The sequence below is a fragment of the Oryx dammah genome, unplaced genomic scaffold (assembly GCF_014754425.2).
Source record: "Oryx dammah isolate SB20612 unplaced genomic scaffold, SCBI_Odam_1.1 HiC_scaffold_27, whole genome shotgun sequence".
NCBI lineage: Eukaryota > Metazoa > Chordata > Mammalia > Artiodactyla > Bovidae > Oryx > Oryx dammah.
Genome location: NW_024070211.1, coordinates 51,023,463 through 51,035,857, shown reverse-complemented (window position 1 = coordinate 51,035,857; position 12,395 = coordinate 51,023,463). Strand labels below are relative to the sequence as shown.

The window sequence follows — 12,395 nt, the reverse complement described above, 5'->3', positions numbered from 1 at the left end:
TCCTCTTCCTATTTGGAACCAGTCTCTTGTTCCATGTCTGAGCCATTAGGGAAGCCCAATTATTACTGATTATGGTTTCTTAGGACAGGACAGGACTGTAGGTGTAGTATGTCTATCACATGCTTGTTAAGCCTGTTTTTTTCCCTCTTGATAACCAAATAATTTCTCTTAACTGAAGGTTAATTTTACCTCATCAAGAATTAACAAAATAATTAAATACATGAGGATGACAATTCACACACAGTAATATTTGAATCCTCCAATTAACTTCTTATGCATACTTGGATTGAATGATGAATTTTAATTCACTGTGGTCTTGTGGTATGAAGAATTCTAAGATGATCTGCCATGACCCATGCCTTTGTATAATCCCGATCTTTTAAGTATGACAGGTGACCTGTAATTTGTAACCAACAGAATATGTCAAGGGTGAAGATATATTGAAGATGTAATTAAGTCTCACATAAGTTGATTTTAAGTTAATTAAAAGGGTGATGATCCTGAACTTGGGCCTGACCTAATTAGGTGAGACTTTTAAAAGAGCATCTAGAAATCAGAGAGTCTCACTGTTGCTAGATTTGAAGAGGTAGACTGCCATGAATTCTGTAGATGCAAGGAATAAATTCTACCAACAACCTAAGGGAGTTTGGAAGCAGGTCCTTCCCTAGTTGAGCTTCCAGATGAGAATGCAATCCAGCCGACATTTTGATATCAGGTTTCAGATGCTGAGCAGAAGACCTGGCTCAATCGTGCTCGGACTCCTGATTACAGAAACAGTGACATAGTAACCATGTTGTTTTAAGCTGCTAAATTGGTGGTAATTGGTGATGCAGCTTTGGAAAACTGCTACAGGTCTCAATGTAGTAGCGTAGCCTAAGAAGAGGTATTTAAGTGTAATAAGTGTAATATAGTAGCATCACCCCTATCAAGGGCAGTGGTGCAAAGCTGGGAGTCAATAGCAGTCCTTTCATCCTCCCAGGTTTCTGAGCAAGAAATAGGAACTCTGAATGTCTCTGCTGTTCAGTAACTTATCCAGTAAATCCATAAGCCTGGATACTCTTATTTTTTATTCAGTTCTCAGCATAAAAGGAAGGACTGGACAAGTTTTTTGATCCTCTTCAGTCACAAGACATAATCACCATCATTGATCCTTAACCTAAAGCTATCACGGATTCCTAAATTGCAGCTGGTTGCACAATATATAGTTACCATAACAGAACTTTCCTTCTGAATAAACTAAACAGCTCCTATGGAAAATGTTTCATGAGGATGGAGAAAGTATGTATTGTTGAGGGGGAAACTGTAGAAAGATTAAATGGTTCCCCCAAAGTCAAATCAAGAATAGACCACAACCTTGGGTTCCTAGGGGAAGTCCAACATTAAACTGAAAGCAGGGAAAGTAATGCTTTGGTTTTTTTCAGTTTTGGAAGCCTGAGTGTTCATTTCATCCTACTTCATGATTTTAAACTGCTGGTCCTCAACACCTTACCAAATTACACACATTTTGAGGACAGAAATTAGAAAAATAAAGCTTCAGATATTTTTTAAATGAATGACTCAATCAAAACATACAGGAGCTTCAGGGAAAATGGTCCAGATTTGGTCAGTTCAGAAAAGTCTGGGAGATACCAGGGGATTTTTCGGGTGCTCTAACCAACAAGTTCTATCTCAGGCTCACCACAAAGCAGAGATATTCAGCGAGATATAGGGGGAATTCACCAGAACCATCCAAGAAACTTGTTTACAATGGAGATTTTAGGTGCACCCTCTGAAATTCTACTTTAGAAGGTCTGGGGTGGGCCTAGGGATCTGCTTTTTAACTATCACTCTAAATGAGTCTGACGCAGGTAGGCTCCACTATTGGAGAGACATCAATTACATTAGAAATAAGATATCTATATTGGCTATTCTCAGCACAGTTTTGTGTGCTTGCAAAAATTTCAAAACTCCTTATAAACAAGACAGCATTGCTAATAAGGAAATTGAGGAATCATGTGGTTAAATAAATTGCCCAATATTTACCATCAACTTGCTGTGTGAGCCAAGAACAGGGGAAAAAAAAAGCAAAACAAAACACAATCCTCTGAGGCTTCTCACAACCCCTCTCCCACCCCATTCCATGTCCTAAGAAAACTCTAGCAGAAAATAACAGAAGGGCCCTTGGACTATGTTGATATTGGCAGCAAAAGCACATCCAGTTATTCAGTCTCAATAAAAGAACATTTTTCAAATCTTTCAAAGCCAGCCACACTAAGGCTATAATGAGTTTACCTCATTTTACTCTATGCAGCCAGAACCACTCAAGGAGGGCAGGTCTGAACTAGTCTTTGGGAAATCATGCTGGCATTAATATAAAGAAGATTTAAAAGCCCTCCAGACATCTGGTCTGACTTAATAGATCTCTTGGTGCTTTCTGGATTCTTTAAATGTTAACCAGGAGGTCATATGCTTAACCCTCTTTTCTTTCCTATAGATATAGACAAGTCGATTATCCAAATCCAATGAGCCCAAAGAATCACAATTATATCTGGTTTCATAGATTGATTAATTGATCAATGTGTTTCTGTATGTGTATGCATTTATAAATTGATTCTCCCAGAAGCTTATAAGGACTCAAAATATGAGGCAAAGAAGAAATTAGAATCAAGATTCTAAACAGAGAATGAGAAAACCATGGGCTTCATTTTATCTAGTAGATATAGCCCTAGAAATAAAATGTATATAAATCTAATAAATCCTTTTTATTTGCATTATCATTTAGAATGTGTTTTGTTAGTACTCTCTTTTCAATTGGCAGTGGTGCCTAATCCTTCTGATTTGTTTCCCTACTCCTATTTCAACCTTTTCATCGAGTAATTAATAAATCAAAAACAAATACTTTAAACCATTCTGGAAAATCCCTAAAGGATATTAGAATATCACACTTTAATGTCATGATTTCTTTGGAAATAGGAGCATTCCTGACCAAGTCAAGCTCAAATTCTCCCTATCTGAGCCCGGCTTTCCCACAAGAGAATCAGGTGTTCAGGCAGTCTTGCTGGCAGGGCAGCCTGGATGAAGGGGCAGAGTCGGCCAGGAGCTGGGCTGTGAGGTGGGTAAAGAGGGGCTCTCTTCTTAGGCTCTCCAGGGCTCCCACACCTTCAGACTCTCTTTGATTATGTACCCCCTTGAAGGCCCCATATTTGAAAGCTTGGCATTCCTATACAAAGTGCCCTGATGAATAAAAATTAATTTTTCAACTTACATTTCATATATTCCTTAATTCATTGAACAAACAAGTTCTGAGGTCATACTGCATGCCAGACATTGAGCTGTCCCTTTGTATATGAGGATGAATAGTCTGGTCTCTGCCTACAAGATGTTTATACTCTGACAACAAAATGTGTAGGCAAATGGAACCTGCCAAAGGTTACGCAGTCTGTGCTCTATACTAGGGGTCTGAAATGCAGCCTACCTTTGACTCTGCTCACCAACTCACAATTCCTAGCTCAGGGCTGCTTTTCTCCAGAAAACTATAAGAAACCTCTGTCTACTCCAAAAAGATTCCTATGGGCTATTAGTGACCCTGCATACAACGAGTTACGAGTCTGCTCTGTGGAGTTAAGAAAGGCTTTAGAGGGGACACTATTTGTGCCAAGCCTTGAAGGATTTGAAGGTGTGTAGGGTTTTTCTGGTTCAACAACAAAGAGAAGGACATTCCCAGGAGAAGCACTGCAGGAAACTTGAGAACTAAAGTGCATGAGTGACAGGAGCCCAGACTGGATGTGAATGCAGAGACCTTTTCCATTCATTCCATGCATTAAAGGCAGCTAGTGAGTGGGTATGGAGCATGAGGTGGCAGAGGTGCTATTAAACACAACAGGCAAGAGAGGAAATGGAGAAGGATGAAGATGATGAATTTAGAGCTTGTAACTGGCATGAGAAATACACAGTTCCCAATCACACAGATTGACCAGTTCAACTGAAGTAATTCAGTGATTGCTTTGTTAGCCTAAATTTATTAACACAAATAAAGCTATAACTTTTATCATGACTTTTATAAATATTCACAATTTCTCTTTTATCCCCACTAACATTTTCTTAGACCATGGGATTTAGGGCAGGAATTCTCACTAAGACAAGTTCACAAGTGTTTGTGCAATCCTGGTGGCACAGCACAACCCTGACTCTTACCAGGTGTTCAGTAAATGTGAAACAACGGAAAGGAATTCTGTGGCACTTACTACACCCACTACCCGTGCGTGATACACCATTTGGCAATGATGTTGGGTATCTGTTCATTGAAATATCTGTTAGTCCCTTCTCTAGGTTTTAAAGTCCATGTTGACAAGAGATCAACTTATATCTCCCACAAGGTAATTAGTATCTAAAGGCTTATTAAAGGAATTAGATTACTAACTAATATCTTATTCTAAAGTCTTATTAGGTTGCCTGGGTTAAAATGAACTGGATCTATAAATACAGTGTAGAATGTTCCCACAGTGGGAATTCCTGCATGGGGGATAATCAGCAAAAGAAACTCTTCAAACTGTGCCTGGTAAGCAGGTCACGTCTCACCTGTGGGTAGCTCTGGGAAAAGATGAAGAGTACATACTTTTCAAATGTAAGAATTTAAACCCAACAGAAGAAAACCCAGTAAGGAGTAGTTCCAGATTGAGAACTCAAACAAAATATAAACATCCTGGCTGGATACAGCACATTTCTCAAATATCTAAAAATTGTAAAATGCCAGGTGAGCTCTGAAGGCTAGGGATTAGTGACAACAGTCAAAACAGCTGCATTAATTGAATGATGTGTTGCTGCTAAGTCGCTTCAGTCGTGTCCGACTCTTTGTGACCCCATAGATGGCAGCCCACCAGGCTCCCCCGTCCCTGAGATTCTCCAGGCAAGAACACCGGAATGGGTTGTCATTTCCTTCTCCAATGCATGAAAGTGAAAAGTGAAAGTGAAGTTGCTCAGTCGTGTCCGACCCTCAGTAACCCCATGGACTGTAGCCTTCCAGGCTCTTCCGTCCATGGGATTTTCCAGGCTGGAGTACTGGAGTGGGGTGCCATTGCCTTCTGAATGACGTTAGGCACCATTTTAAGCACTTTGCCCATTGTAAGTGATGGCAAACCTAGATAGCATATTAAAAAGCAAAGACGCCTATTACACAGAGCAAAGTAAGTCAGAAAGAAAAACACCAATACAGTATATTAACGCATATATATAGAATTTAGAAAGATAGTAATGATGACCCTATATGCGAGACAGCAAAAGAGACACAGATGTAAAGAACAGACTGTTGGACTCGCTGGGAGAAGGCGAGGGTGGGATGATTTGAGAGAATGGCATTGAAACATGTATATCAGCATATGTAAAATAGATCGCCAGTCCAGGTTCAATGCATGAAGCAGGGTGGTCAGGGCTGGTGCACTGCGATGACCCTGAGGGATTGGATGGGGAGGGAGGTGGGAGGGAGGGTCAGGATGGGGAACACATGTACACCCATGGCTGATTCATGTGAATGTATGGCAAAAACCACTGCAATATTGTAAAGTAATTAGCCTCCAATTAAAATTTTTTTTTAAATACACAAAAAAATAAATAAATAAAAGGCAAAGACATCAGTTTGCCAACAAAGGTTCATATAGTCAAAGCTATGGTTTTTCCAGTAGTTATGTATGGATGTGAGAGCTGGACCATAAAGAAGGCTGAGTGCCAAAGAATTGATGCTTTTGAATTGTGGTACTAGAGAAGACTCTTGAGAGTTCCTTGGACTGCAAGGAGATCAAATCAGTCAGTTCTAAAGAAAATCAACCCTGAATACTTATTGGAGGGATTGATGCTGAAGCTGAAGCTCCAACACTTTGGCCACCTGATGCAAAAAGCTGAGTCATCAGAAAAGACCCTGATGTTGGGAAAAGACTGAAGGCAGAAGAAGAGAGCAGCAGAGGATGAGATGGTTAATGGCATCACTGACTCAATGGACATGAATTTGAACAAACTCTGGGAGATAATGAAGGACAGGGAAGCCTGGCATGCTGCAGTCCATGGGGTGGCAGAGAGTCAGACATGACTTAGCAACTGAACAACAACAAAACATCTCACTTCATCTCCAGAACAACTTAGTAATGTAATTACTAGTGCCTATCCCAATTGTTTAGATGAGGGTATAAAGACATAAAAGTGATTTTGGCATATCTTGTCTGGAATGGTCCAGAGTCATATGTTAAACTTAGGAGCTTACCCAAAATATTATGTGCTATGGCTTAGCATGACAGGCAAAGCCACATTCAATTCAAATAAGCTCTTTGTTCTCACAGGGTTAGATCCTAGAGAGGGGAGATAGTCAATAGGTATACAATGACAGAACTGAAGTAAGTCCTATACACTATATAAGACAGAATGATAGGTACACTGGGAGCAGAAGCCTGGAGGGCCTTTCTGAGCACTGAGCTGAGTCCTTAGGGATGACAAAGCCAGTCACATGCAGAACCAGCAGAAAAGAGATGGGGCAGCAAGTTCTAGAGTGTTGAGGCAGAGTTAAGTTTGGTAAATTTGAGGAACAAGGAGGAGGCTGGTGGCTGCAGCAGGTGAGGGGAGAGTGTATGAGTGGAGGTTGGGGTAGTAGGCCAGACCAGGCCACCCCCCTGGTAGTCAGTCCTCAGCAAGGGGTCTGGATTAATGACTAGAAGTCATTGATGAGTAAAAGTAGGGGAGGGAGGTGATATGGAGATTTCAGCTCACTTTGGTTGCTGAGTGCAGAATGAACTACAGTATGTATATACAGAAATAGTCATGTAGACAGCAGGCTATGGCAATAGCCTTGTGGAGAGGGGCTTGTGTGGTAGACTATGGTGGTGGAAAGAGATGAGCCCAAATTAGTTTTTGGTCTTGAAGCCACAGAGAAGGGGATGACCAATTCCTTATCAGAGGTAATGTTTGTCATTCACAAACACATACTTTATGATTTACAGCTGTTGTGACTTGAAAGACTCAGTTCTGTTGAAAGCAACAATGAAAACTATCAATACTTTTACTCCATTTAGGAACTACAAATTATTTCAATAGTATTTTACATTATTTACTGCAGTTCTTTTTTTAGACAAAGTATGCTTTATGAACATTTTATCCATTTCCCAAGGTAAAGACCAATCCAAAAGGTATAGCATATTTAAGCATCTTTAATAAAGTAATATTCCTAGTCATCACGGGTCTATCTTTGTTAGCACATGCTGATTCAATGGCAGGATACAATAAAACCTTAAAATATTATTATTAGAGAGCATGAATTGAGTAAGAAGGAAGAAAGGGAAAGGGTGGGAGATGGCCTTATATAAGAGATTAAACCATGGAGCAGACAACTTTATTATAGGAGAGTCTTCTGCCAATTTCCTCTCAACCAAGGCCCCTCAGCTGACCAGCACGTGGTAGGGAGTTGGGAGACCAGGGAGGGATGCCTCAACACAAGTACAAAAAAGAGGGGGCACCAAGGGATCCTTACAGTGTCTGTCTCTTGTTCTGAACTTTTTTTTTAATTAAAGAGAGTGACATGAGCTCCTCACTTACTTTCCTATTTCCTAGTTTACAGTTCAATTTGCCAGTAGACGATGCTATCTGTACTAGAGGAGGAAGGGCTGAATTACTGATGACACTGTAAAGCAATATTTCATGACACTGAAAGATGTTCATGATTAGCGATATTTGGTAAACAAAAAGCAGGTCATAAACAGTATATATGCTCTGATTGTATCTTGTTTTTAAATGTGTGTCATGTATGTGTATGTTGTGTACAAATGAGTAGAAGTATGTTTAGAGGTTATCTCTAAAAATATATCTTTATATATTTTTAGTATATATTACTATTTCTTTAATTTTACTTTAATTTCTTTAATATTACTATATCTTTATATATCTCTAAAAATATATCTTTATATATTTTATTATATATTACTATATATATTTATATTATATACTCATCTTTTATTTTTAACTTCTTGGCATTTTTGTGAAAATTTTTCTTTATATGGGTCTTTCCTGGTGGCTCAGATGGTAAAGAATCTGCCTGCAATGTGGGAGACCCAGGTTCAATCCCTGGGTTGGGAAGATCCCTTGGAGAAAGGAATGGCTACCCACTCCAGTATTCTTGCCTGGAGAATCCCATGGACAGAGGAGCCTGGCAGGCTACAGTCCATGGGATCACAAAGAGTCAGACATGACTGAATAACTAACACTTTTCACTTTTCTTTACATCAGATTAAAAAGTGAAAAAATGTCTAGCAATACAGGGGTTAGGGAGTAAGAGGTACAAACTTATGTAAAAAATAAGCTCTAAGGATATATTGTACAACATTGGTAATATAGCCAAAAATTTATAATAACAATAAATGGAGAATAATCTTTAAAATTGTGAACCACTATATTGTACACTTGTAACTTACATAACATTGCATTATCAACTATATATCAATGAAAAAACTTTTTTAATGAAAAAAGTTTATCTTTAAAAATTATTTTATCTTTTAAAGTTCTATTCCACTGGAAAAGCTGTCTGCCTGAGACACTCATTTCATAATTAATTCTTACTTTTTATTTTTTAATTTGGGTCAGCATTGCATTTATAATCATCTCCAGACACAGCCGTTTTCTAAAATGAGTGTTTCCCTCCTTTGGCAAAACCAAACACTCCCCCATTACGACAGCAGCTCTCCCACTGCCTCCTAGGGAAAAGCCTCTGGGAAGAACACATAAAGTCTATACCACCCTGGGAGAGAGGATCTGACCTGCATTTTCCTGCGGGCATGCGAGCAGCCTGTTTTTCAGAATGTTTAAGAGAGCATTTGCCATAAAGTGAATTTATGGTCTCCAAAGAGTCGGACAGACTGAGCAACTGAACTGAAGCCCATCAGAGCACAGGGGACAGGAAATCTACAGAAATGCAAAATACAGAGCTAACTACCAACCAGGAAGCAGGAAGTGCAGTAATGTGTTCAAGCTAGACACCTCCACAGAGACACCTGCCTGCCTCCATTATTATTTACCATCTGGTCTCTAGTTACTTTATTACCAAAAGATAGAAAAAGAGAGCCACAGATTCAACTTGTTCTGGCTTCAGAGACACCCCTATATACTTTAATATACTTTTTGGCCCACGTTGTGAGTAGCATTATTTACTGCTACTGCAATGAGGACTAGGAAGTCTGAGAAGAGAATGAGACTCATCTGCTTCCTTGAAAGGCTGAAAGGCCCTCAATCATCCATGTCTAGAATAACATGCCCTCCCTTCTGCTGGGGCTGCCTGTCCTCATCCTTTACATCCACCTCCACTTCCACTTCTCCAGGGCACAGCCTCCCCTGCCTGACACAAGATGATGCCAGACTTCCTAGGGAATACACATTTTAAGGAAGAAGCATATCTGTTCATTTTGTATCCAGTGTGTACAATGTCACATTTTTAATGTTAGACATCATCTCACAAATAAGAAAAAGAAATACATGGGGGTTGAATAGCTTGGTACAGACCAGTTCTTTAGTTCTACAACTTAAACCTAGGAGGAAACAGCAGGAATGGTGGCTTTAGTGTATCTGTGTTGATAGTAGGAAAAAATGGGCTCAGTCATATATACCATCTCTTTAGACCAGAGCCAATCTTACAGATCTTTTTGGCACTTAACATGCCACATTTCATGATGACAGTTATCAGTGAAGAAATCACTTCTGATAAAACTGTATGGTCATGAGTTGAAGTTCTCCTTTTATGTTTTTCTTCCAATGTACCACTTTTGTGAAGCAGGTTTTAATAGTTTCAGCAGTATGGTGGCTCCCAGAAGAATCATAATAAAAGGTTTAAAAGAACAAAGAAAACATACTATCCGTAAGGACTTTCATGCACATTACTCTCACTCACTTGTCACAAATACTCCTTGAGGATGGCATTGTTATTTCTACTCTTCAGAGATGGATCCAGGCTCTTAGGATCACATAACTAGTGTATCAAAGGGCTTAAATCTGCACTTGTATCTCCTAACGAGGCTATGTAAGTTGATGAACTATGTAAGTTGATGAACTGGTGAAGTAGAATAGTCAAGTAGCTCTTTTCTCCCACTGGACTTAAAACATTAGAGCCTGTTACAGGCAAGGTATGAAAATGGTCTGCTTGCCTGATGTGCCTCATATCATCTTTATGTATGACTTTTACAATCTGGGTAGAACTGGAATCTAGAACCTAGAGTGTCAGGTCACAATGAAGAAAGGAAGAAACAACAATGCCTGTTACCCAACTGTATGTATGCAATGCTATGAAGAACCCCACCATTTATGATGAGTCAAGTATATGAACTTCCTGGAACTCCGGGGGAAGTAGACAAGCAAATATGGCCTGACCCCCAAGATTCTTCAGCAAACTGTCAGTGCTACTTATTGATGAACTGAACCTAACAGACCACCCCTTCCCTGGCCATTTAAAGGTGGAGAAACAGGCTGAGAGATCAAGTCGTCTTTTCTGGTCCCAGAGTCAGCTGGTGGCAGAGGTGGGCAAGAAATCCCAACCTCCCAAGAACTCCAGGTCTTCTAACTTCCAACTCTGCACTCTTTCCAATAAGCTGCAGCCTGACATATATTAGAGATGATGATGGCAGAAGTCATAATGGCAGCCATCATCAGCTGGGCCAGGGTCAGCAGTAAATGTTTTATATGCATGATTTCATTTAATCTTCAGAATTACTGACCTACAATGTAGATGAGGAAACAGAGGTTCAGAAAGATTAAGCAACTTCTCGAAGACTACACTGCAGGCAAGTAACAGAACTGGGGTAGAGCTTAGTCTCTCTGAAGCTAAAGTTTGTTGTTTACACCAAATTGCCTTTCTCTGCTCACCAGGTTTGGTGAAAATTTCAGTGATTAAATATGAACAGTTGATATATCTTCCTACTATTACAGTTTATTCCATCTACTTTACAAAAGTAAATCTTTACAAAAACAGATTTCAAGAGAAAGAACACAATTCATCTGTCCTTTCGTGCCTCTTTAATGCATCCTTGAGTTTCTCAGAAAGGTGAAAGGCCCTACTCAGAGAGTGTAAGTCTGCTTTTGTGTTGCAAATGTGGTTTAAGCAAGAAAAGCCATGTTTCAGACATAAGGAAAATAAAATAAAATTCTTCTTGAAATAACGAAATTAAACCTTTTACATTTGGAACACCAAGTCAGCCAGCTAATACTTAGATGTTTGCATGCAAGCACCTCTGTTCACAAATTGAGATGTACCCAAGAGGTGGCTCAGGTCAGCCCTGAGTGAGCTCTATTCATTGCTCTCTGTATCTGTATTTTCAGCACCACTTTTTTTACATGTTTATGCTTAGAATGCTATTCTTAAAAACCAGTGCCTAGTCATCTGTACTATTGTCTTGGTATCCCCAGGGGATGGTTCCAGAACTCCCTCAGAGATACCAAAATCCATGGATGCTCAACTATAAAATGGCATATTATTTGCATCTAACCTATGCATGTCTTCCTGTATACTTTAAACCTTCTTGTGTTGAGTTGGGTATGACTCTTTGTGACTCCATGGACTGTAGCATGCCAGGCTCCTCTGTCCATGGCATTTTCCAGGCAAGAAAACTAGGGTGGGTTGCCATTTCCTACTCCGAGGGATCTTCCCGATCCAGGGACTGAACCCATGTCTCTTGCATCTCCTGCACTGGCAGGTGGATTCCTTATCACTGAGCCATCTGGGAAGCAAGTCATCTCTAGATTGCTTGAAATACCTAGTATAATGTAAATGCTAAGTAATAGTTTCCAGCATGTAGCAAATTCAACTTTTGTTTTCTGTAACTTTACGGAAACTTTTCAAAAAAATATATTTGACCTGTAGTTGCTGGGACTCTGTGGTTGGCTGAATTCGTAGATGCAGAACTCATGGATATAGATGGCTGACTGTACTTAAACTCAGGATAACATCATCGGGAACTTAATATCACTTAGGAAGCTTTAACCTCCCCAGAAAGCAGTTTCATTATTAGTAAAATGAGAGGCAATCTGAAATCCTTTTTACTCAAAAATTCAATATATCACTGCTGATTGACAAAGGAGTTCTGAAACTAGCTCTTCTCTCTTCCTCTTTATTTGCTCCCTGCTTTTCTTCTGCTTCAGTTCCAGTTTGCTCCATTCAACCCAGTTTTTAAATTCACAGTTGCTGCCTTTTATATTTACTAGTAGCAGCAGAAAAGCAATTTTTTCCACTCAAGGAAATATATCATTTTATTATGAATGAGAGTACAATGCAGAGAGCATTCACAAGGTGGTAAGGCATGTATGATAGATAGAAGAGATATATTTACATGATTTAATTGTCCTTAGAAACCACAATGGTTATTTTTAGTGAAGGGATTCGAAATAGTTACCAATGATAAACTTAA

The 12,395-nt window shown here is 39.4% G+C and overlaps 1 protein-coding gene across 1 annotated transcript in view; it reads right to left on the bottom strand.

Moving 5' to 3' along the window:
* Positions 1 to 12,395, bottom strand: part of HECW2 (HECT, C2 and WW domain containing E3 ubiquitin protein ligase 2) — a 192,035-nt gene that overhangs the window by 13,940 nt on the left and 165,700 nt on the right. The gene's annotated exons all lie outside the window — the stretch shown is intronic.